At 44.5% G+C, this 24,460-nt stretch overlaps 1 protein-coding gene across 7 annotated transcripts in view; it reads right to left on the bottom strand.

Moving 5' to 3' along the window:
• The window catches only part of CNTN1 (contactin 1), a 393,162-nt gene that overhangs the window by 360,254 nt on the left and 8,448 nt on the right, over nt 1-24,460 (bottom strand). For 3 of the 7 annotated variants that reach the window (XM_075930050.1, XM_075930054.1, XM_075930015.1), the window contains exon 1: nt 10,217-10,522. The exons of 3 other annotated variants lie outside the window; for them this stretch is intronic. The gene's annotated coding sequence lies outside the window, so the exon portion shown is untranslated. Of the gene's footprint in view, nt 1-10,216; nt 10,524-24,460 lie in introns of those variants that run through there. One more of the 7 variants, XM_075930072.1, reaches the window with a different exon arrangement.

The raw sequence follows: 24,460 nt of genomic DNA, 5'->3' as shown, positions 1-24,460 counted from the left end.
ACTTTCTGTTGTTAGTTTGAAGCCTGCTACCCATTCATTTCATTTGGTGTCCTTTAGTCCTTCTATTATGGGAACTAATGAAGAACTTTTCTTTATGCAGCCTTTCCACACCACTCATGCTTTTATAGACCTCTGTCATATCCCCCCCTCAGTCTCCTCTTTTCTAAGCTGAAAAGTCCCAGTCTCTTTAGCCTCTCTTCATATGGGACCTGGTCCAAACCCCTGACCCTTTTAGTTGCCCTCCCCTCTCCCAGCCTCTCTCTTCCCCTCTCCCACCTTCTTTTCCCAGTCTCCCCAAGTTTTGTTCAATAAAGAGAGTTTCTATTTTTGAACACACGTGTCCTTTATTTTGTACATCAGGAAGGGGGGCTAGGGAGGGGTAAGTGGAAAGAGGTGAGGGAGGAATGGGGTACGAGCCCCTGATGGGGACGACTGGGCTGGCTCTGCAGGCTCCTCGGGGTGGAAACTCTCCTGAAGCTCCTTGATTGACCCTCCCCCTCCGGATGACAGCCTGTGGCAAGTGCAGCCAGGCTGATGTCCGAGTGGTGTGATGTGCCCAGTGTGGGTACTCCGGGCACTCCAAGCCAGAACTTCTTTGCAAGCGGGGCACCCCTTAGAACTGTGTGTCTGGGGTGGGGGTCGGGACCCTTTAAGCGCAGCCCTCGGCTAGCCTGAGACAGCATCTCCATGCTCTAAGTCCTCCTTTTATGCCCTGCCGACACTGCTTCCGGCCATCCTTAAGCCCTGTTCAGAGTCCACTCAATGTGGACTTGCTAGTTCGAATTAGCAAAATGCTAATTCGAACTAGTTTTTAGTTCTAGACGCGTTAGTTCGAATTAGCTTAGTTCGAATTAACTAATTCGAACTAAGTTAGTTCGAACTAGCGCTGTAGTGTAGACGTACCCTGGGGGACTTCCCAGAACCCTCCACTCTGGAGGCCTTTGAGGCTGCCAGGGACTTGATTGAGTCATTCCCCTCACCTCCACCAACACCGACCCCCACTAGGGATCATGGGAACAGCTGGCACTGACCAACGTCAAGGGCATCTGACGACGTACTCCAGGACGCCAGAAAACACCACTCAGTGCAGCCTACAACTCCGGCAATAAGACATTTTCTCAAGTATCTTAAAACGAGGTAATTGCCAAAGAACAAATGGCTTTAAAAAGAAAAAATATAGTATACCAGCTGGTGAGGCCCATTATTGACCGGGCAAAGTCATTTTGTGTAGATTACACTTACAGAAAAGTTCAAGAAATTAAATATATATATATATAATATAATTTTATATTAACGTGCTTACAGAAGGGAAGTAAAAGAACAGTTTTAAATTTGTTGGATTTCAACTTCAAACATTATTCATTTTATTGAATAATTACCATACATCATAATTTTGAATCAGTAACTTGTAAAGCTTCCATTGCTCTTTCTGTAACTAACTGGAATTATTTTGTGATTTGTAATAGTAAAAATTATCTTTACACTAAAATAACAATTGAATAGTCGATTTGATTTTAATTTTGTTAGCAATTTTCTTTATGAACTCTAATCATAGTAGTCAATACACCGAGTGGTGTGAGGTGCCCAGTGTGGGTACTCCGGGCACTCAAAGCCAGGACTGCTTTGCAAGCGGGGAACCCCTGAGAACTGTCTGTCCGGGGTGGGGTTCAGGTTCCTTTAAGCACAGCCCTCGGCTAGCCTGAGGCAGCAGCTCCATGCTCTAAGTCCTAATCTGATGCCCTGCCGGCACTGCTTCCGGCCATCCTTAACCTCAGTTCAGGGTCCACTCAGTGTGGACATGCTAGTTTGAATTAGCAAAACGCTAATTCGAACTAGTTTTTAAGTCTAGATGCGCTAATTTGAATTAGCTAAGTTAGTTCGAATTAGTGCTGTAGTGTAGACATACCCAGACTCAGTCCATACATTATGAAAACTATCCAATAAAACTTCCAAAAGGGAATTAGCTTAACAATATCTTTATCTTAAGCATTCTTCTCCAGGTTGCCTGTTACTAGGGTTGCCAGCTCAAGACAGCGTAAGCTCACATTCTAGAGCCTTGCTTCTCAGAGAGCCACTTCTATAACCCTTTCACAAGTAGGGTAATGAGTCACCTGCCTCAGTCAACTACTGTAATAGAATCAGCACATGCTAACAGGGGAGGATATATCAGGCAAAGATTACCTATTACCTTTACTAATATCATTCAGTGTCTTTCTTTTTTAATATTTATATACAGTTTGACAAGAATAAATGGATCTATTTTGGTTTGAAAAATAGAAGTTATATACCAAGAAAAAAATTAATCCTTGCTTTAAAAAACAGAATTGAAGAGATTATAATCTTATATGAATGTTAAATCTGTCTGATACTTGGTAAATGAAGCCTGACATTTTAACCACACATTGGCCAACCCAATGCCTTTTTAATACACAATATTCTCATAGAGTATAATATAAATACTAATATAGTGATTGCAGCCAAGAACTAGTAATGTGTTAAATAAAAGATCCTGATGAAAAGCATAATGAGGATTCAGTTTGTCGTCAGAAATATTTCACTTAGCAAATTAAAAATTGTCCACATTGGCATAGCCTACATACTCAAATTCAAGTGCTGCTCTTCAAAAGAGCTATTGATGATTTGTTCTATATGAAGCCCTCAATTTCTCTTTATAAACAAACTAAATATAATTACTTTTGTGTATTATCCCTACTGTATGTGAGAGGACAACTAAAGTATAGAGAAATAATAGTCTAAGGCAATGAAGCCATTACACAAGACTAAAGCAATGAATGTACCATTGTCTTCAAGTCACACACACTTGAAGTCAAAATAATGACTTTTTGCTTAAACCTAGGGATGTGTTTAACTTGTTGAATTGGGTCCTATATAAATTGTCAAAGCTCAGATGAAGCCTGTAATAAGCTGGCTCTCCTGACTACCAGTTCTGTGCCTTAACCACAAAATCATCACACAGACAATTTGGCTGGATAAATATCAAACTTTAAAGAAAAAAGGTGATTTAACAAAAATACTACCTTGACATATCTATCAGGCTCTATACTTCTCATTTTTAAAACTGAAGTCCTATCTCCCTGCTAAATTCATTTGAAGATTATGCAGATACCAAAATATTTATACATACTTTCTGATGTGAATAAATAACTCACATTACAGCATGGCCCAAGATTGCTATTTTCTTATTGTTTCCAAATCAGATATTAGAATAAATATTTTTCTCTCAGAGAACAAAATAAATCTGTAAACAGAGTTGTGTGTTACAGCAACAGTTATTGAAAATTATATTGCATCATATAAGAAGTGCATGATTGTCATGAAAAGATAGCATAGTGGAGAGGGTAGCTAATAATGGTTGAGATTTTAGCTTAACAGTAGGTTTGTTAAAATAATTTAGTTGAAATGGCAAAAATCCCAGAACGTAAACTATGAACGGTGTTTTGCTTTTTCATGTTGGTTTGATTAAAAAAGGATTTCTTTAAACACACACACACACACACACACACACACACACACACATTCAAAAATCATCCCTGAAGGACATTTTTCACTGGATTTTCTTCCTTTTCCTCACACAACTTTTGGAAAAAATCAAAATACTTTTGGCATGTCTACACTAAGCCCGGGTATGTAGAACTTGGGCTTGTAGACCTGGAATTTCCAAGTCTGTATTTGAGCATACACACTTCACTCTAAATCTAAGTTTACAATTGTTGAACCCAGATCTCACAGCCATACTAACATGTCCATATTCAGATTCATGTCTGTGGCTTGAGCTACATACACAACAAAATGGCAGGGCTTGGACCTTCTTCAATTTGTTGCTCCTCATTTGTCAAATACAGTGGTTTCTGTTATGTATAGATAGCATCTGTGTATATGGCACTTCATATCAATTACAATGGCAAACGTGTGCCAAGTCAACCCTAACACATTTGACTGGGTAGCTACTGCAGTGAAACTCAAAAAATTAACGGTGACCTCAGCTGCAATAAGTAATTCCCAAAGTCACAGAACACAGCAATCATATGCTGACCAGTTGATATTCGAGGTGGGACTGGTAGCACAGCCTATGAATAAGGCCACTGAACACTTTATTATAAGTCCTGTTTTCAGCTGTTACAACTTTGGCAAACTTAAACCATTTGGCTGAATTTTTCCCTAACAGGTATTTATATCAGGCTGAATTTATTTTTTGGAAAATGTCAGCAAAATAGAACAGCTGGTCCAACATCACAGCTAGAGAAAAATGCATTATTTATCCCCCATCTTAAAAAATTCTAGCAATTTTTTTTTCAAAAATGGTAGTGTCCCCAGGCTCTGCAGCCAAGCTTTGAAATTAGGAAAAGAGGTGGTCTTTGCTTCAGGCATGTACTTTTTCCTATTCCTGTGAAAATCAACCTCCATTTGGCCAAGTTACACACTTCCGAAAAAAATCACAGATTCCTTGTGTTCTAAGAGAATTCTTAGATCTTAGAAGCTAAATTCCCCCCAAAATTCCATCCACACTGAGTATGCCCCAACTTGGGACTGAACAGGAATTCCCTGCAATTGTAGCTCCAAACTGCATCAGGCCTTGGACTAAGCCCATGAACTATCAACAGGAAGCCTGTCTCTTCTGTCCTCCCAATGACTATGCTGCCAGTGCCCGGAAGTGTGAAAGAGAGTTACCTGATTCAAATGCAAATAGGACAAGTATCAGCCTTGTGAGAGATGAGGGGAAATAGGTGGGGACAAAAGGCAGGGGACAGGAAGACAGAAGCTGAGATTTAACTGTTGAGAGACACGGGTGACAGATGGACTAGGATTTAAGGATAGGGAGGGAGAGTGGGACTAGCAGGATACCTAAGGAGTCAGATGAAATCACTGGGACTGACTGGGCAAGGAGACTGGGACTATGATCTGAGGAGAGAAACTGAGAAGCAAGGGAGACTGAGATCCGATGAGGAACCAGAGAGCAGACTTGTCAAGTAGGCTAGGACTGATGACCAGGGAGGAGAGGCAGATAGATCTGATGATGAGTTGGGATGTGGAGGGAGAACTGGGACTGGATGAATAAGGTGACTGGGAAGAAGGTGCTGGGAGGGGGTGTGGGAACTGGGAATGACTGGGCAAGTACACTCATCCAGGGAGTGGGTGTGAAATAGGGACAAGCTAAGTGAGGAGAATGTGACTGCAAAAAGGCCCAAGGTGGGAAGAAATAGAAATGAGCCAGGAACAGGAGGGACAGTACTAGGCAGAAGCTGTCATGCTTGAAGGTGAATGGCAGGAAAAGAACATTCTCCTGTAGTGCATGGAATGGAACCCAAGATTCCTGAGTCTCACCATTCTAGTCAGCAAATATATTTGAAACCCACTGGCAAAATGTGTGTGTCATCCTCTTCTGGTGATAGTCCACACAGGATGACACCATCCTGCGACTATGAGTTCCACTTGTGCTAATGGAATAAGACATCTATGGACTTAAGCTATTTACCCTAGTGATTACTCATATGGGTGTCAATATGATGCCAGGTTAGACATCCATTTTTCCAGTTTTATTTTTGTGAGTGATTTTTCTAGATTTTTAAAAAAATATGTTGAAAGAATGTTACTAAGGTTGCAAAGTAAAGCATATGTACTAGGAAATACCAGAATGAAGACTGCCTATGCAACTTTCCCCTTGGGCATACACATTATGATACAGTCTGGAATTACATAATGATGTGTGATGTTTTCCACAGGCCTCTGCCTCATTCAGTGAGCAGCACCAGCCCTCTTTGAGGATGGAGCACTCTGTATAATGAAAGAGACTTTTTCTGTACCCACCCTTCTTCATTTGTTGCCAGGGATGGAAGGTGTATAGTGAATGAGTTGGGGCAGATTGGTGGTAAATGAGATAAATGATAGTTTACCTAAAAGTCACCTCAAGAGGATGAGCACTTTTAAGAGAAAGGATGGCTTCAAAGTTAAGGCAGCTGAATGCTGCTCTTTAGAACTGGATTCTCTTCCCACCTAGCAGAGCTCCTGTATGATGCTAGGCAAGTAACACAAACCACATTTTTCACAGATGGTCAGTAATTGAGAGTCTCTTATATTTTCAGGTGAGCAACTTGAGACCGCGGAGTCAGATTTGCAGAGTGCTGAGAACTATGTGACAACTGAAGTCAATGTGAACTTTGAACAAATGAAGTGGTATATACAGGCAGTCCCCGACTTACATGAATCCGACTTACGTCGGATCCGCACTTACGAACGGGGCTTTCTCGCCCCGGAGGTCGAGGTAGCGGATAGCTACCTGCGAGCTCCGGGGCGAGAAAGCCCCGTTCGTAAGCTGCTCCAGTGCCCCTGGTCTGCTGGAGACCGTCTCCAGCAGACCAGGGGCACCGGGCGGGTTCCCGCGCTTCTGAGGCTTTGCTCTGGTGCTGCTGCCGCTTCAGTCGCGGTGCCTGTGGTCTGCTGGGGACCGTCCCCAGCAGACCACAGGCACCGGGACTGAAGCCGCAGCCGCGGGGGGTCCCGTGCCTCTGAGGCTTTGTGCCTCTGAGGCTTTGCTCTGACAAAGCCTCAGAGGCGCGGGACCCCGCTGCTGCTGCGGCTCTGCTCCCGTATCCCTGGTCTGCTGGGGGGGGGGGCGCGGCTAGTGTGCCCCCCCCCCCCCAGCAGACCAGGCTTTTGTTTTGGACCCTGGAGCAGAGCAGCTGGGGCGCTGCCGATTGGTCCCGCAGCGCCCTCTGGGCACTACTGGACCAACTCGGCAGCACCCCAGCTGCTCTGCCCCAGGTCCTGATTCAGCCGCTGCTGGTCAGTTTCAGCAGTGGCTGAATCAGGACACCTGGGGCAGAGCAGCTGGGGTGCTGCTGGGTTGGTCCAGTAGCGCCAAGGAGCGGTGCTACTGGAGCAACCCAGCAGCACCCCAGCTGCTCTGCCCCAGGCGTCCCCAAGTCAGCCACTGCTGAAACTGACCAGCGCTGACTACAGGAAGCCCGAGGCAGAGTTGCTCTGCCCCAGGCTTCCTGGAATCAGCTGCTGATCAGTTTCAGCAGCGGCTGACTTGGGGAAGCTTGGGGTTCTTAAGTTGAATCTGTATGTAAGTCAGAACTGGCGGTCAGTTTCAGCAGCGGCTGAATCTGGACGCCAGTTCCGACTTACATACAGATTCAACTTAAGAACAAACCTACAGTCCCTATCTTGTACGTAACCCGGGGACTGCCTGTAATGACAAGTATTCTGAAAAAAAAATCAGGTTCTTCTTGTCTCAGATTGGGCACCCAAATTTAATGGATACTTTTGACCTTAATCTTCCTATGCTCAACCATCTAATACATTTGTTATTATTGTAATGCACTGAGCTACTATAGTGATGAGTTCTGTCTCCAGGACAGAGTTTGAATATTGTGCAGTAGTAAGGAAAACAGAAAAAATGCTGAATAGCAACACCTTAAGGGTCTTGCTATACTGCAGCTAGACATCCACTGCTGGCCCATGCCAGCTGACTTGAGCTTGCAGACCTCAGGCTAAGAGGGTATTATTTAACTGTGGTGTAGACATTCAGGTTCAAGTTGCAGCCCAAATCTGTGACCCTCCCACTTCATAGGATCCTAGAGCCCAGGCTCCAGCCCAAGCCCAAATATCTACATTGCACTTAAACAGCCCCGTAAGTAGAAGCTTTAGTCAGCTGCCACCAGCCAGCCATGGATTTTTAATCACAGCTCTGACCCTAAGTTAGCATCCTCCATTCTGTGCACTAGATGAGGCAGGGTCTTGTGGAAAAAATGTATGTGATCATGTCTTTATATCATACTGCATATCCAGAAAGGAGCATGTCCAGAATTATCATTAGACATAGGTTTTTTTTGTTACCATTTTGAATATCTGATTTTTTTTACAGAGTGATTAACAAAGAAACTTGTTGTAAAACATTTTAACTTGCACAGGCAATTAAAATGGATTTAAAGGTGGCTATTCTCTTACAAAACAATTTCAGAAATCAACGAGAGAGAATCTGCCGTACTAGCCTTCATATGCAAATTTGATACTATCTCGCACAGCCTGAACAAGACATGAACTGGATGTCATACATATTTACATAATGGCTTATGGTCACAAATTGGAATTCCATTTAAGACTTTTATAGGCTATAATACAATTACTAGCAAAAACACCTTAGCTCAGTGATACTCAGACTGCAGCTCCTGAGCTGCAACTGGCTTCTTAATGTGTCTCCTGGGGTTTTTTGGATTACATTATTTAATTATTATTATTATTATTATTAACCAATTTAAATTATTATTCAATCATGATGGTTTTACCATGCTGCTAACTTTCACTATGTTATTAACATATATGTGTGAAAATTATATAAAGCTAAATATTTCCTGTCATACTGCTTACCGATGAATAGTATTATAATAAATGAAACAGTGAATTCACACTATTGGAGGGAGGGGAGTTAGTAATGTTGATCACTAATTTGGCTCCTGAACCACTAAGGTTTGTACACAACTTTCTTAGGTTAAGGGAAAGGGGAGGGATAGCTCAGTGGTTTGAGCATTGACCTATTAAAACCAGAGTTGTGAATTTAATCCTTCGGGAGCATTTAAGGATCTGGGGCAAACCTGTCAAGGATAGTACTTGGTCCTGCTGAGAAGACAGGGGACTGGACTCAATGACCTTTCAAGGTCCCTTCCAGCTCTATGAGATAGGTATAGCTCCATATCAATGAGTCAGATTTCATTCTATTTACTAAATTAATTGTATTTATTAATTACATAGATAATCTCTAATACACAAAGACAAATTCTTGCTTTCAAACATAATGAAATAGCACTCCACCTAGGAAGCTAAATTTCATAAAGACTGTCATTTTCCTTCTGCAACTTGTGACCGTCACTTAAGTGCTCATCTTCTTGAGGAGACTTTTAGCAAAGCTCAGCAGTGACATAGTCCACAAACAATATCTCACTTTTCACCAGCAGGTGTTACTACAGTCTACGTGCAGTACTACTCTATTTACATATAAAATGTCAAAGAAAAAGATGAGCAACTAACATTTTAAAATAGAAATGGTGAAATAATTTGATTGTAATTGTAATAAGAGATCACGAAAACGACTTGCAGTCAATCACTATAAATACATGCAATTATCTCTCAGATAAATAAAACATGGTGCTACCTTTCTTTGTGTATGCAGACTGGCTCCAAAAGATGCCCGCACAGCAGCAACAATAATGTGAAAATAAGTAAGATTTATAAATATTAAAGATACATTTTTGGCATTCACATGCCAAAAAATTCCTATAAATTAGTGACAGAAACAGATCTTCTGCGCTGGATCTTTTTGCCCAATTCATATTGAGGATGAAGAACATAACATTCATTTTAACTTATTATTTATATTATTAATTATTATTATTATTATTACTAAATACTAATACTAAGAGCAGAGATTGTGACAGAAAAAAATCTGCATTTTACAAAGGATTTAATAGACTATATATCCAATGCCCTCCTTAGTACATATATGGCATCTCCTGCTGCAATAATGTCAGTGACTTGCAGTCACTTCTCTGCACCCATATGAGAAATGATGATTCAGTTTCAGTGTTCAGGCCACAGAAAAATTTACTCTAGGCTTCCTTTCTAAGGAAAAGAAATGGCTGGACTGCAGAGGTAGGGAGGAGAAGAAGAGGTTCTTAACTGAAGAAGCATAGGAAAGACATGGGGAAGGGGGCTGACTAGACTCAAATATGCCCAGATTTCTCCGCCTGCTTCTTTCACGAATTTACATTTCACAGGTGGCCCCTAATCCTCCGGCAGAGGTTGCACATTATCATCATGCCAGTCACAGATTCGTGCTGCTGCTCTAGCTGCCACAGTGACCCGGCTGCTGAATCCAAGGGGAAAGTTGACTTGTCACCATCCCCATCCACTCGCTGTTGAATTCGCTGCACCAGTCAAGCTCTGCCTCTTCCCAAGACGTTTCCCCATCTCTCTACCTTGAGCCCTACCTCTCGCCGGGTCACTCGTCACCCATTCGGTCTCTGTCACCCGAGCTGCTTGCTCCCCTAAGAAAAGCTAATGCAACAGGACTTTTTATTACTATTATTTTACCGCTTTTTTTTTTTTTTTTTTTTTTTTTTTTTTTTACTGTGGAGCAAACACACCCCGCCCCGCCCGCAGAACACAACAAATACATGCATAGCAGGCCGTGTCCTACCTGTGCAATGCTGCTGCAGCGGCTACACGGCGGGACCGTCACCTAGAGGCGCCCCACTCGCGCTGCCAACACCTGGCAGCGCTCTGCCCCCTCCCCGCTCTGCGCGCCCACCCAGCCCGCGGCACAGCGGCCCGCCCTTTCCCAGCCCGCACTGGGGGCGCACGCCTAGCGGGGCCGATTGGGGTAGGGGGAGCGGCGGGCACTGATTGGACAGGGGTGATGTCACTCCCCGCCTGTGCGGCTGGGGGGTGGCGGCGCGGGAGCGGGGAAGCCGCCCAGCTGCAGCGGGTCCGCAGTGACAGCGGCTGGGAGGCGGCGGGGCGCTGGGTCCAAGGGCGGGAGTGTGGGTGGGGCTGACAGATGCAGGGGGCTGGCGCGCTCAGCATCCCCCCCACCCCCGGTCGCGCTGCGGTAGAGGGGGGCCCGTCAGGCGCCGCCCTCGCACATGCCCAAAGCGGCTGACTTCCCCCGGCCCTTTCCCTGAGAGTCACTGCGGTGCGAGGCGTGAGGAGCGGGGCTGCCGGGGTGATGGCTCGAAGGGGCACGCCCAGGATTGCCACCTTCAGGATTCAATAATAAGGATTCAACCCCTGCAGCCAATAACGAGACTGGGTCAGGCTCGGGGGTTAATGCTGCCTGTTGCCGCCTTTGCTTTGAGTCCCTGGGATGGAGGATGTCTCTTTCCAAGCTTTCATCCCAGACATAGGGACCACGTGTTTTCTTAAAATAAAAAGCTCAGAGTCTCACATAGTCACGTGATACCAGACGCTGGGGATTTAAGAAAACCAGTAAATAGGATGGAGACCGGTCAGAGATAGGCTGGGCAGCTGCAGTGGACGGCAGAGAAGAGGATTGCTGGGAAGTGAGGGCAGAACTAGCAGGACCAGTTCTGGGATATAGCTGTGATCAACTACCCTAAAGGGAGTGGGGCAAGACATAGTAGGAATTGAACCTACAACCTACTGAGCTCAAAGCATAAACTGCTACATTGTAAGCTAAGGAGCCAGAATAGGGCAAGTGGGACCGAAACAGCTCATGTCCTCTGGAGATTTACACCAGGTGGGTTATACATATGTTTAAACAGATCAAGCTAATGCAAATTGCATGGGAGGGCCAAGGCAATCTGTGGATCTAAGACACTCAACAGGGGTGCCTGTTGTTCCATTTCCCCAGTCCTATCCCCTCCCAAAGAGACAGAAATACCCTTTTTCTCCCCACTAGGGCTATGTCTACGCTCGCGGCTTCTTGCGCAAGTATGGCCGTTCTTGCACAAGAATCCGCAGAGCGTCCACGCTGCCTGCCTGCTCTTGCACAAGGAAATTTACAGTACGGCGTGATAAGAGAGGGCTTCTTGTGCAAGAGCGATGCTCTTTTTTAATAGGTGTAAGCCCTCTTGCGCAGGAGGGCAGTGTGGATGCTTGGCAGGGGTTTCTTGCGCAAGAAAGCCCTATGGCTAAAATGGCCATCAGAGCTTTCTTGCACAAGACAGCGTCCACGCTGCCATGGATGCTCTTGCGCAAAAGCACAGCTCACACATGGCAGTGTGGATGTTTTCTTGCACAAGAACCCTTGCGCAAGATATTCTTGTGCAAGAAGCCGCCAGTGTAGACATAGCCTAAGTGTGGCACCAAGGGTTCCCCTCCACCTCCTTGGCAAACAACAGTAGCAGCTATATCCTTCACAGTGCTTATTCCTGATGCCTGGGAGTAAATAGGAGCCTAGACCTGTTTTACTCTTCTCTTGCCACACACAGATGACATATAGGGTACATCTACACAGCAACATTATTTTGAAATAACTACTGTTATTTGTAAATAACAGTCCATGTTTACACAGCTTGCAGTTATTTCAAAATAGTGTCAAAATACTGTCAAGCTGGAGGACTTCCTACTCTGACTCTTGTAACCTTCATTGTACGAGGAGTAAGGGAAGTCAGAGGAAGAGCGCTCTATTTCGAAGTAAGTGCTGTGTAGACACTCCCTATTTTGAAATAAGCTATTTCAAAATAAGATATGCAATTGATATAGCTCAATTTGCATAGCTTATTTCAAATTAAGCCCTGGTGTGTAGATGCACCCCATACTCTCCAGCCCTCTTTTGGCAGCATTTAGGGTGGATCTACGCTGCAGGGCTTAATTTGAAATAAGCTATGCAAATTGAGCTATATCAATTGCATATCTTATTTTGAAATAGCTTATTTCAAAATAGGGAGCGTCTAGACAGCACTTACTTCGAAATAGAGCGCTCTTCCTCTGACTTCCCTTACTCCTCGTACAATGAAGGTTACAAGAGTCAGAGTAGGAAGTCCTCCAGCTTGACGGTATTTTGACACTATTTTGAAATAACTTCCTGCTGTGTAGACACGGAATAAGTTATTTTGGAATAGCGCTAGTTATTTTGAAATAGTGTAGTCTACATACACACATTGTCACCTAATAGTGTAATGATGAGGCACAGCTTCTGCAAGTAACTAAATGCAGCTGAAGCGTGGGGTATGTAATTAAGGAGATACCTTACACAGCTCACTTCTTGCCCAAGTCATGCTTCCCCATCTACTCAGCTGTTTTTAGCAGTGTTGTGTCCAGCTGCCTCTCACTACTGGAGCCTTTTCCCACCACAGAAAAAGACTCTGGCAGTAGGGATAGGCTCCAACACTGGGGGAGACAGCCTTATGCTCTGCTTCTCCTTGCCAGAGCCTTTCCTCCTTGCAATGAAAGACTCTGGTAACTGAAGCCTTTCCCCATGGTCTCCCGACTGACACAGCATTTCATTAACACATGCAGGTAAACTTCACAGAATGAACATAGTGTGCATTTCACTGCAACATATAGCTCCACGTACGCTATACCTGTGGGCTAAGTCTATACTGGCATGATTTTCCGCAAATGCTTTTAACGGAAAAGTTTTCCGTTAAAAGCATTTGCAGAAAAGAGCGTTTAGATTGACAAGGACGCTCTTCTGCAAAAGCACTTTTTGCGGAAAAGCGTCCGTGCCAATCTAGACATGTTTTGTGCAAGGAAGCCCTGATCTCCATTTTCACGATCGGGGCTTTTTTGCGCAAAACAATACTGCGTTTGTCATCTGCAATTGTTTGACAGTTACTCCACAATTCAAGTAGAGCCTTTTTAAAAGGATTTGAAACCCTGGTCCCATTTTTCAGCTGTAGCAGAGTTTTCCATCACTTTTACTTTCTCCCATACATACGGCGATGGGGTCAATTCAGACTACAGCACAATTTAGTGCAGTTTTAGAGTTGCTCTAAATGACCTTTAGGTGCCAAAATTCCTAGGGGTTTGCAGTTTTTTGTTGGTCATCACTGGAATGCCATGCATGCTTGCCATGTTTCCTACACTCAGGATACTGTGACGCTGGAATAAAACTAGCTATGAAAATAACATGGTAAGTCAAAATGCCTCAATAAACATCCCCATGTGTTTAAAATGGAGTGTTTCCACTTCTGTGATTAGCTGTTACAAGTGCAGTGAAGCCATGGTGTTCTCTCCTGAACTCTGCCTTACAGTGAGTTCTGAATTGTTAATAGCTGATGACTTCTACAGTCTTATATTTGAATACATTTATATTTAACCGTGTCAATGTAAAAAAAAGAAAAAAAGATTCAATGTGAGAGATGTCTGCAGCTGATTGACTATGTATGTATTCATGGGTGCTGACTTCTGTTCAAAATAAGATTTATTCTTAGAATAAGGAGCTTGAAAAGGGGAATGAAAATTGGTGGGTGTGGAAATATGATGGATGCAGCATTGCTCTCACAATATACCTCTCAGGGCACAGGATGGTGCAGAGGGGCACTTTCTGATCAATGTACCATATTGCTCTCTAATTTCCCCACAGTCAGCCAGGAAGATGGACATGTTCTGAGGGTTATCCCTTACCCCACAGCCATATGTTTAATGTTAAGAGTATTTTATGAACATTGTTGTTCCTTGTCCTTCAGTATTTCCAGTCATAGATTTCATTGCCAGAAGTTAAGATGGCTGAAAGGTACATTTTAAGGCAGGGCAAATTTGTACTATCACATGTGTGTCAATGAAACCACCGCACGGCAGATTTGAACCTGGGATCTCAGCATAGGAGCTTCTACGCTTTGAGTTATAAAGCCACCCAACTCTCAGCTTCCACTGTAGAGCTCCCTTATTCTTTTTGCTTGCTGTAAGTGGTCTAAGTGCCACTACATGAGAGAGTAAGCCACCACCACTAGGCATGTGGGTTACACCAGTAAGTTGAGGGGGGGTGTTTCTGTATCTCCCCTCTTACTCCACTAGTATGATCCGAACATTAATCACCAGATCCAGGGACTCACCAAAGCAAGCCCGCGATAAAAGAATGAGTAGACATAGAGAGGATTCAATTACTATTCATTTAAATAATAATCTGACAATAATTCCGTATGCATCATGCTAACACTGCACCCTCGCTCTTGATTTCTGAAGAGATCACTGTATCTCTTCACCCATGTAGATCACCCACACATATGCTTAGCTGCACTTACTTGAATACTAAGAGAGATCTGCTGACTGGAAAGAGGTACAAGTCATTTAGAATTCAGTCACAGGTATGAAACAGATATGAGTCAATCCATCCAGCACCAAAAGGACAGTAACCCACTTAGTTCATGGTACACATTGTATAGCAGAGATTTTACAGGGACAACAGCTTTTTGTTATTACAATAAAACAGAGGCAGAGGCCAACAGAAGCTTTATACACACTGCACAGTCTCTGCAATCTTTCAGAGGATTAATAAGATTAGAAACCCCATTGTTTAGCTAATGGCTGTTTATTTGAAAAGGAGCTTTTCTTGTCAACACACAGAAATGACCATATGTTACTTTGTATGCAGCACCGCCTTGAAATGCTACTAGAGGCAAAGATCAGAAATCAAATTTCCAACTGCAAATGTTATGTAAAAAAACCTCGAAATTTCCTTTTCTTTGCACTTTGTTGTCTGGGTCTTTCCCAGACAAAGAAAAAATAAATATTATTTATACACTTTGATTTATCATTCAGCAACTCAACGCACCATAAAATATTTAGCAGGGCAATACATCAGTTGAAAATTACGGTCATTTGTTTATTGAATGCAATATATATGTGTGTGTGTGTGTGTGTGTATACATATGTACAGGTTTTGAACACTGAACTATCTGAACATAGCATAGGTGCCCAAGATCTTCTCAGCTGCTTTCAAATGATGCAAAATATTTTCCTGAAATTAAAAGCTTTGGAGCTGGATACAATTATATTGAATGCTATACTTACTGACTCTTAACCTATCCAAAGTAGTTGAAAAGTAGCAGAAAGTCTATAGCAACACCTGAACTGCGTCTAGACTGGCATGATTTTCCGGAAATACTTTTAAAGTTTTTCCGTTAAAAGTATTTCCGCAAAAGCGCATCTAGATTGGCAAGTGCCTTTATGCAAAAGATTTGCTTTTGCGCAAAAGCATCCGTGGCCAGTCTAGACGCGATTTTGTGCAAGAAAGCCCCGATCGCCATTTTAGCCATCGGGGCTTTTTTGCTCAAAACAATTCTTCCCTGTCTACACTGGCCCTGTTGAGCAAGTATTCTTGTGCAAGAGGGCTTTTTCCCAAGTGAGAGCGAGAAAGTATTTGCGCAAGAAGCACTGATTTTGTACATTACAAAGTCAGTGCTCTTGCGCAAATTCAAGCGGCCAGTGTAGACAGCTGGCAAGTTTTTGCACAAAAGCAAAATCTTGCCAGTCCAGACGCACCCCCAAGAGTTCAGGCTACCTTTCATGTCTCACTGTAAGTCTCTATTTTCAGTTGCTTATAACTGTGCTGAACTTTCAACATTCAGGTTGAGATTTCCCATGCTTGATCTCTTCCTCAAGTGGGATGTGTTTTCAAAATTTAACGTTTTTTAGAATGGGATTAAAGAAATATGGGTATATTTATGAATGAAAAAATGTTCTGAGCATATATTTTAAAAGGTGCACGATTTAGAACAGGAACCAGACATTTTAGTTGTGGGTCAGTCCTAAGTCAGTGCTCAAAGTGTGGTCTGTGGACAACTAGTGTTCATGACCGTCTTGCAGGTGGGCTGTCGGCTCAGGGCTGACCCCTCCCTGCAGCAGGGAGCCTGATCTGGTGCTCCAGTCCCTCCCTCTCACCCACTCCATGAGGATGGAGCTCCAGCCCTGGTTTTCCACTGTGTGTGTGTGTGGCAGGGGTAAGACTCGCAGGTTGGATCCAGCTTGTGGGGTGAGGAAGCAGTTTAGTGCTCTGCTGCTCCCCTCACCCTAGCTGGGGGAACAGTAACACAGGAGACTGCTTACCTGAAGGCTTTCCCCACTGCCCTCACAGTAAATGGTAGCAGCGGGGGAAGGTGCCTAGAAGCAGTGAAAGGCACGGAGCCGGGTAAAGGTTCCCATCATGCCCAGATCCTGCATCCTCATCACCCTCCACACCCTTCTCTGGCCAACACCCCACATTGCTAAAGTGCTCCTGCACCTCCCTCCCTCCAGACCTTCCATCATAAGCCTCCTCCAGCATCCTACCTCCTGGCCAGACCCCAAATCCTACCCCCTCCATCCATGTCATCATGGATGGTTGATTGGTGTCTGCAGAAAGGTCCGCATTGAGCAGGGTGGGCCCGGGCCAAAAAGTTGGAGAACTACTGTCCTAAGGTCAGAGAAGTGCTTTTGCTGTGCCTGTGAAAACTCATCCAGATTTGACCAAGAAGCTGGCCAAGACAAGGCATTAAGAAGTGGAGCCAGTGCATGCTGTGGTCTCTGCACAGAACAGCAGTTTCTGGGGATCTTATGGCCATTAGGCCACTAGCCTGGGATTTGGTTAAGCCCCCTCAGGCAAAGGCTAAGGGGTGTAGAAAGGTGGCTTATCTTTATTCTGTATCCTGCACAAATTATAGCTAAGTAACTTCTTGCTTCTAATCCCATGAGTTCATGACCCTGTTTCTCCCACAGATTAGTTTCTTTCTGTGCACTTCATAACCTGTAATATTGACACATCGTATTCCTCAACCCTAACAGGGAGGCATTACTGAAGGGGTAACAGATGTGTCCCGAAGTCACTTCTGAATTTATTCACCAACAGTTTTTCTGAATGAATGTACTAAATCTACATATCTGGCTATGCTGTTTGTTACCACAGCTTTAAAAACACTCCCCTCCCAGAGCCAAGAACAGAATCCAGGAATTTTACTGCTTTTCTAACATAAAGCTCTGTAAATCAATTTCCCTATTGTGTCTAGACTGCAATCTTCTTTTGGAAGAAGCTTTTCCAGAAGAGATCTTCCAGAAGAACTTTTTTTTTCCAAAAGAGAGCGTCTACACAGCACAAGCTCAATGAAAATGCGATCTGCTTTTTTGGGAGATAGTGTCCACATTGATTGGATACTATCTCTCATATAAGGAAACCTGGAACCAGTTAAGACAGAGCATTAGGTCAGCAGCTGCTTCCAGGTACTGTTGCCTAAGCCTAGCTGAGACTCATGCTTAAAGGGATCCCCTTGGACAGCCGTTTCTCTGCTTCTGCTGCGTGCTTGCCTACCTCTCTGAGGGACAGCAAAGCTTTAGCAGGGAGTGCTCTGGTTGACCAGCTTTTGGACACCACAGCATACTCCTAGCCATGGAGCCGGAGCTGCCTCTGGGTATGCAATGACCCGACACAGCCATGCTGCAGTTTCTGCAGCACTTTGTGCAGGCTGACTTCATTGCCCTGCCAGAGCTCAACACTGAGCTCATCCTTGAGACCCTCTTCCTGTGTGCAGGAGCAAAGCTCTTCCAACTGCACCCCACAATGGAGAGAGAGTTTTGGAAGCTGGACACCAGTTCCAGCTGGTGGGACCGGCTGTTGATGAAGCAGTGGGACGACCAGCAGTGGCTCCAAAACTTCCACATTTGGAAGGCCACCTTTATGAAGCTTTGTGCCTTGCTTGCCCCTGCCTTCTAGCAATGGGCCACCCACCTGCGGCCCGCCATCCCTCTGGAGAAGCAGGTTGCCATAGCTGTCTGGAAGCTTGCCACCCCAGACAGCTACCAGTTGGTGGGCAACCCATTCGGCATGGGAAAGTCCACCGTCCGGGCTCTCCTCATGGGAGTAAAGCACTCCTTGGGCTGCAATCCCTTCGGGGGGGAGGGAGTCTTGAAAAGGGGGACCCTAGGGAAAGGGGGATGGAGGAAGCAGGGGTGGGCTGAGGGTGGAGGAGAAGCTCCATCCCCAGAGGGTTGTGCCATCCCCTCCTCACACAGCCCTGCTGCTGGGGGGGCGGCCTCATAGGAGTGGCTCCTGGGGTATTTGGGGGAAGAAGGCAGCAGGCACTTCCCTCCCTACCTTCTGAGGATGCCTGCAAGACATCCAGAGCCTGGGATACCATCTTGAGAGTCAGGGTGACTGTGCTGGCTATGTCCTACTCCTCCTGCAGCTGCTCTTCTTCCTTCTCCTCGGCAGGAAGCTATGAGCGGGCGACAACGGGCATCCGTAGCCCCAAGTCCACCACCATGGACGGGGAAAGAGTTTCACCACCACCCCAGGATTTGATGGAGCTCCTGGTAGTAGGGGCAGAAGTGTGCCCTGGAGGAAAAGCTGTGTTCCCTGGCAGAGCCCTGGTGGAGCGCCTTCACCTTACTCCGGACCTGTTCCAATGTCTAACGGGGGGTCCCCTCTTGGCCAGAGCCTCAGCCATCTGGTCATATATGTCTGCATGTTGGTGCCGGGGATGGAGATCTTGCAGGATGTCCTCCTCCCTCCCCTGCTCAAGGAGAGACAGGATCTCTGCCCTGGACCACAATGGCACATGGTATTTGCTACCCCAGCTGGGTCTTGGGAGCCCTGGTGGTGCTCCCTGTGAGGATCAGGGAGATCTTGGAGGGGTCTTGTGGTCGAAATGTGGGTGGCAGTGAGAGCTGTGCGGTGAAGTGCAGCTCCCAGGCCCAGCTTCCTGCCACAGAAAAGCACTGCAGTGTAGACATACCCTATGTGAGTGTCCTCTGTTAGGGGTTGTTTCCCATACAGGATAACAGCCTATTACTTTTAACTGTTACTCCTTTAACACGAGTGTAAAAAACGTTGCTATGGATTTGAAGGTTCAGAGTTCAAGTTCTATTGATCGTTTTCTGTGCTGAAATTTATGTTGCTTCAGTTTTCTGCTACAACACAAAATGCGCACAGACACTTACACCCCTAGAAATATCCATATAAAATTTTAAGGTAAGTTAAATAATACTACAGAACCTTAGTTCTATCTCCTTTTGTGTATGCATTATTGTACAGTCTTTAATTACATGATCACAGAAGGTTTGTTTTTTTCTCCCAGAGAACTGCAGTATCATTCAATACATGGGATGGTTAATAAGGCATCTTTTTAATATTTCTTTTTAGCCTCATCATTCAATGTGTGGCTCCAGGCCTCATTTACTGGATACTATCTAAATAATAATCTGAATAAAAGTGCTTGCTACTGCTAGTGCTTGCTTCTTCTGAGTACACCTAATGACACATAAGAGCCAGAACTCTACCAGTAGTAAAGATCTGACTTTAATATCAGTATACGCCTCCCCAAATAAATTCTAAAACTTAATGGAAATCACTTGTCTGGAATCCAACTCTAACTGAAAAGCCAAACAAATAAACAAGATATATGGTAGTAAAGTTCTTCCAGATTTAAAAATTTATTAATTGGTAGCAAGGGCTTTTAAAAAATTATTAAGGTCAGAGTTTTCAGATATCTACAAGACTACAAAAAATTCTGTTAAAAGAATCCTTTTCTTTCTTACCTTAAGCCACTAACAGCTATGTAAACTTACTATGCAACAAACCCCGTTGCCAACTTTGTCGACATATCTATACAAATGACAGCATCACAGGACCCAGCCGCATAAGCCACAACATCAAGGGCTCATACAACTGCACATCCTCTAATGTGATATATGCCATCAAGTGCCAGCAATGCCCCTCTGCATGTATATTGGCCAAACTGGATGGTCTCTACAACAAAGGATAAATGGACACAAATCAGACATGAGAAATAGTAAGACACATAAACCTGCCTGGTCACTCAATCATGGATTTAAAGTAGCCATTCTTCTATAGAGAGAGAGTGCAGAATTGGTATTCATCTATAGATTTGACACTATTTCCCTGGGCTTGAACAAAGACATTAACTGGATGTTGCATTATAAAGCTAGTCTCTCCTGTTTTTAGCACTGTATTTTTAAACATAAAAAGCTAAGTATGGGATACTTCCAGCCTCTTAATTAGGCTCATTAGCACCGGTCCTAAAATTGACAGGTACCTTTTTTCATGTTATAAATACTTGGTTTCTGTTATTTCTACTCCAGCTCATCATCTGACTAAATGGGCTTTACCCACAAAAGCTTGTGATACTATATATATTTATGTTCTCCTAGGTGCTACAGGATTACTCTTTGTTTTTATAAAACTGTTTGAAATGTAATTGTAGGAGAAAGAAAGAGCCTGAAGCATGGTCCTGGTGCTTGAACCAAATAAGCCAGAGTTATACTATGAGTAACAGATAGGCCATGTCCAAAGCAAATGTTTGCTTGCAAGTCGGTGTCTCTTGGCACTAGAACTGCTAGCACAGATAAAAGTACATGAAGTATGTAAATACATACCACCAGGGCAGTACCAGGACAACCACCTAAGTACATGATAAAATACTTTGAAACAGCAAGAGTGAAAGCATAACCGTGGAAAGTGAATGCTTTGGAGGAAAGTACAAGGGGAGTTACCAAATATGTCATTAGTGCGTAAGATGATATATACAGTGTGTCAGATTGTTCATTTCAATCTATAAACATTGGGGTACCTCAACTTAACTCTTTGGCCAGTCTAGGGGGCATTAGTAAAATCCATACTATCGACTGAGCTGCATCCATTGTTCTGGGTACAAATACATAGGGGCTCACAAGCCATCCGGCTACCAACACCTATTAATGTACTTGGATCAACAATAAACCTGACTCGGGTGCCTTCATATCTTATCAGAGTCTATGGTCTTTGGGGACTCTTGTAAAGTCTATTATGCTAGCTATTTGTGCAGAGCTGGCATGATATACTGAGGGAGCGTACAAAAACGCACACAGCAGGAGGACTGGCAGGACGCCACACCAGTGAATCCTTAATTTACTGTATCACTGTGCTGAACCACTACAGAAATCATGCAAATGTCTTGAGCTAAGAGTTTGCTCAACTATTCCTTCACTAACACCTGAATCCTTATCTCCAAAACTGTCTAAATGCTTTACAATTAAAAAACACCAATAGAAGTGAAGTCAGATCCTGCATTAAGATGTGCTAATGCAGACTTTTTCCACCCTCTTTACTTTTCCACTCTGTATCTAGCTCTCTCCAAACAAAAGAACAGTTACTTATCTCGTAACTGTTGTTCTTCGTGGTGTGTTGCTTATGTCTATTCCATGAAGGCATGCATGCGCAACGTACATATGTCATCGGGCACCGGTTGGGGGCTCACCTCGGAGACAAGCGGATGCAAGGTATGTGGTCAACGGACAGTCTCTCCCTGCACATCAATGTCAGGGAGCTGAGAGCGGTCTGCCTCACCTGTGCAGCATTCCTGCCCCCAGTTCCGGGGCAAGTCAGTCTTTGTCCTGTCTGAAACACGTCGGCTGTCTCATACATCAACGGGCAGGGTGGGGCCTGCTCTCCTTACCTGTGTCGGGAGGTCCTTCACCTGTGGGATCTTTGCATTGGGGTGGATATCCACCCGATTGCCTCCTATCTCCTGGGTTCCCAGAACACTCTGGCAGACCAACTGGGCAGGTCCTTTTCCAGGCACAAGTGGGCTTTCAGAGGGGATGTAGCCCTGTGCATCTTCTGCAGGTGGGAGTTTCTCCATCTGGACCCATTCACCATGTGCCAGAATAGGAAGTGCTTGAGGTTCTGTTTTCTCATGAGCCTGGGAAGGGGCTCTCTGGGAGATGCGTTACTCATTCCCTGGCCCGGGGTCTACTTTACACATTCCCACTGTTCCCGCTGATCCACTGTTCCTGAGGGCTCCTGAGGGTCTGGGAATTCAGGGTATCCCTGATTCTCATCACGCCCACATGGCCCAGGTAGCACTGGTTCTCGACCCTCCTGAACCTGTCTTGCGAGAGGACATTTGTGCTCTCGCTAGTCCCCGACCTGATCATGCAGGACTTTGCTCCACCTGGACCTTTGGTCACTGCACCTCATCGTGTGGCAGCTCGGTGGCTGAAAGCAGCAGAGCTTCATTGTTCAGCTCGTGTGCAGGTGGTATTGCTCGGGAGTAGGAAACCTTCCACTAGAGCTACTTATCTGGCTAAGTGAAAGCAATTCTATATCTGGTCTACTCGGGGGGGTAGACTTTTGGTGCTATCCAGACTGCAGAAAGTTGAAGTGATAACACTCTCCCCTGGGGTATGTCTACACTTGCTCCCTAGTTCGAACAAGGGATGCAAATGTAGCCGACCAAAATTGCTAATGAAGCAGGGATTTAAATATCCCGTGCTTCATTAGCATAATCTTACCCATGCGCTATTCCACTCACCAGCTGATTCGAACAAGGAAGTGCCCTCTGGGATGTATTAGTTCGAATCAAACCCCTTGGTTCGAACTAATGTTACTTCTCATTACTCAGACAGGATCTGTCGAAAAAGGCTTTATTTGACAGATCCATATCTAGACTACCATTTTTTTTTAAAAAAAAACTCCATTTTGAAAAAAAGCAGCCATATTTATGCTAATGAGGCACGGGATAGTTAAATCCCAGCTTCATTAGCAATTTCAACGTGCTTGATTTGCATCACTCTGACAACAGAGGGATGCAGTCTAGACATAGTCTCTCTGAGACTATATAATATTTATATTTAACAAGATTAGGTAAGTTGTTCTCATGAAATCAGAATTCATTTAGTCAACATTACTCTAAATACATTGAATCAACCTGCCTAGATTAGGGGGAAATGCCTTCTTGTGATACACTTGTATATCCTGAATTAAAAAATGTCCTATTACGACTTTCCCTTACCTTAGCTGTGTATAGGGATTACCCATGAAGAAACTCCAAAGACATTTCTTATCAACAGGCCTAATGCATTTCTTGTAACTTAAGGAGAAGAAGATATGCACTTAGTAATATACCCCTTAGGGTATATTACTAATAATATGCAATAAATACAAAAGCAGTTGTCAGATGTATTATGAAATAAAACAGTTTACTGCCTAGTATTACTAATGGGATTTTATTGATGTTACCCCTATCTGTTTATGAAGATTAAAATAGACTTTTGAAATATGAAAGACAACAAAAAGGTTATGATTTTATGGGGAGCCACGGGGAACTTAATGGCTCATATTAAAATGTATTTTTCTTATGACATTATGCATATGATGAAATTTTGTGACCACCACTCAAGTAAGCATTACAATTTCTTAGCCAGACATGCTGAATCTTCAGATTACAGAGATCAGAAGATACATTATTAAGAAGAAAAAAGTGGTAGTGGAGCTAATCATAATACAAGAAAAAAACAATAAATAAAATTAAGTTTCTTAAATAGCATTGCACTGGTGTACAGGCAGTCCCCGGGTTACATACAAGATAGGGACTGTAGGTTTGTTCTTAAGTTGAATCTGTATGTAAGTCGGAACTGGCGTCAGCCACTGCTGAAACTGATCAGTTTCAACCGCGGCTGAATCTGGATGCCAGTTCTGACCTACATACAGATTCAATTTAAGAAACCCACGCGTCCCCAAGTCAGCTGCTGCTGAAACTGATCAGCAGCTGATTCCAAGAAGCCTGGGGCAGAGCAACTCTGCCTCCGGCTTCCTGTAGTCAGCCGCTGGTCAGTTTCAGCAGCGGCTGAATCAGGACGCCTGGGGCAGAGCAGCTGGGGTGCTGCCGGCTTGGTCCAGAGCGGCGCTGCGGGACCAACCCGGCAGCCCCCAGCTGCTCTACCCCAGGGGTAGGCAAGAGAAGCCTGGTCTGCTGGGGGGGGGAGGGCACTAGCTTTGCCCCCCCCCCAGCAGACCAGGGAGAAGGGGGTGGTGGGACCGCCGAAGTCCTCCACGGCTTTGCTCCATCTCCCTGGTCTGCAAAGCGGCTCCGCAGCTTTGCTCCTGTCCCCCTGGTCTGCTGGGGGGGTCCAGCAAAGCCGCTGGACCCCCCCAGCAGACCAGGGACTCCAAAGCAAAGCTGCCACCTGGGCGGCTTTGCTCGTTTGCCCGGGAGCAAAGCCGCCCAGG

This window comes from Pelodiscus sinensis, chromosome 1 (assembly GCF_049634645.1).
Source record: "Pelodiscus sinensis isolate JC-2024 chromosome 1, ASM4963464v1, whole genome shotgun sequence".
NCBI classification, from domain to species: Eukaryota; Metazoa; Chordata; order Testudines; family Trionychidae; genus Pelodiscus; species Pelodiscus sinensis.
Note: the sequence above shows the minus strand (reverse complement) of the source record. Positions and strands in the feature narration are given on the sequence as shown.